We start from the raw sequence: 824 nt of genomic DNA on the forward strand, positions 1-824 counted from the left end.
CATCATCATCATTACCGGCACCATCGCCATTGTCAACACCACCATTATTATCATCATCACCATCACCAGCATCACCACCATCATCATCATTACCAGCACCATCGCCATTGTCAACACCACCATTGTTATCATTCTCACCATCACCAGCATCTCCACCATCATCATCATTACCGGCACCATCGCCATTGTCAACACTACCATTATTATCACCATCACCAGCATCATCACTATCATCATCACCATTACCAACACCACCATTGTCAACACCACCATTGTTATCATCATCATTGTTATGTTGAGGAAATATATCAGAACCAGAGAATATTTTCTTAAATGCCTAATGACCTGCAATCTCACAAGCAGAAATTTTAAAAACAATAATAAAACCTGTTTTCTGTGTTTTATCCTGATGCCGTCAAATTGACAGAAGCGTATTATTGATTTATAAAGAAGAACACTGAAATGTAGTGACCTTTTACATTTTTTTCAGGTCCTATCTTAATTTATTTGAAAATTTCAATTTTATATAATGAGAACTAGTGAAAATAAAAGTCACCAAAATAGAAATGCAAAATGAAACTCAGAGGAAAGCAAGGGTTAACTGTAGAGAAGAGGGCCTAATGGGAAGATCACAGTGCATTCATCAACCTTGCTAATCTGAAGGGGCGCTACATCCGGAAATACTTGAACATCCGGGCATCACTTGAACAGCAATTCTAACAGTACATAATCAGGAAGCCTTAATGCTGTACCAATCCTCTTGACAGTTACTAGACATTCAGTGTGTGTGTGTGTGTGTGTGTGTGTGTGTGTGTGTGTGTGTG

Source organism: Microtus ochrogaster, chromosome 15 (genome assembly GCF_000317375.1).
Source record: "Microtus ochrogaster isolate Prairie Vole_2 chromosome 15, MicOch1.0, whole genome shotgun sequence".
NCBI classification, from domain to species: domain Eukaryota; kingdom Metazoa; phylum Chordata; class Mammalia; order Rodentia; family Cricetidae; genus Microtus; species Microtus ochrogaster.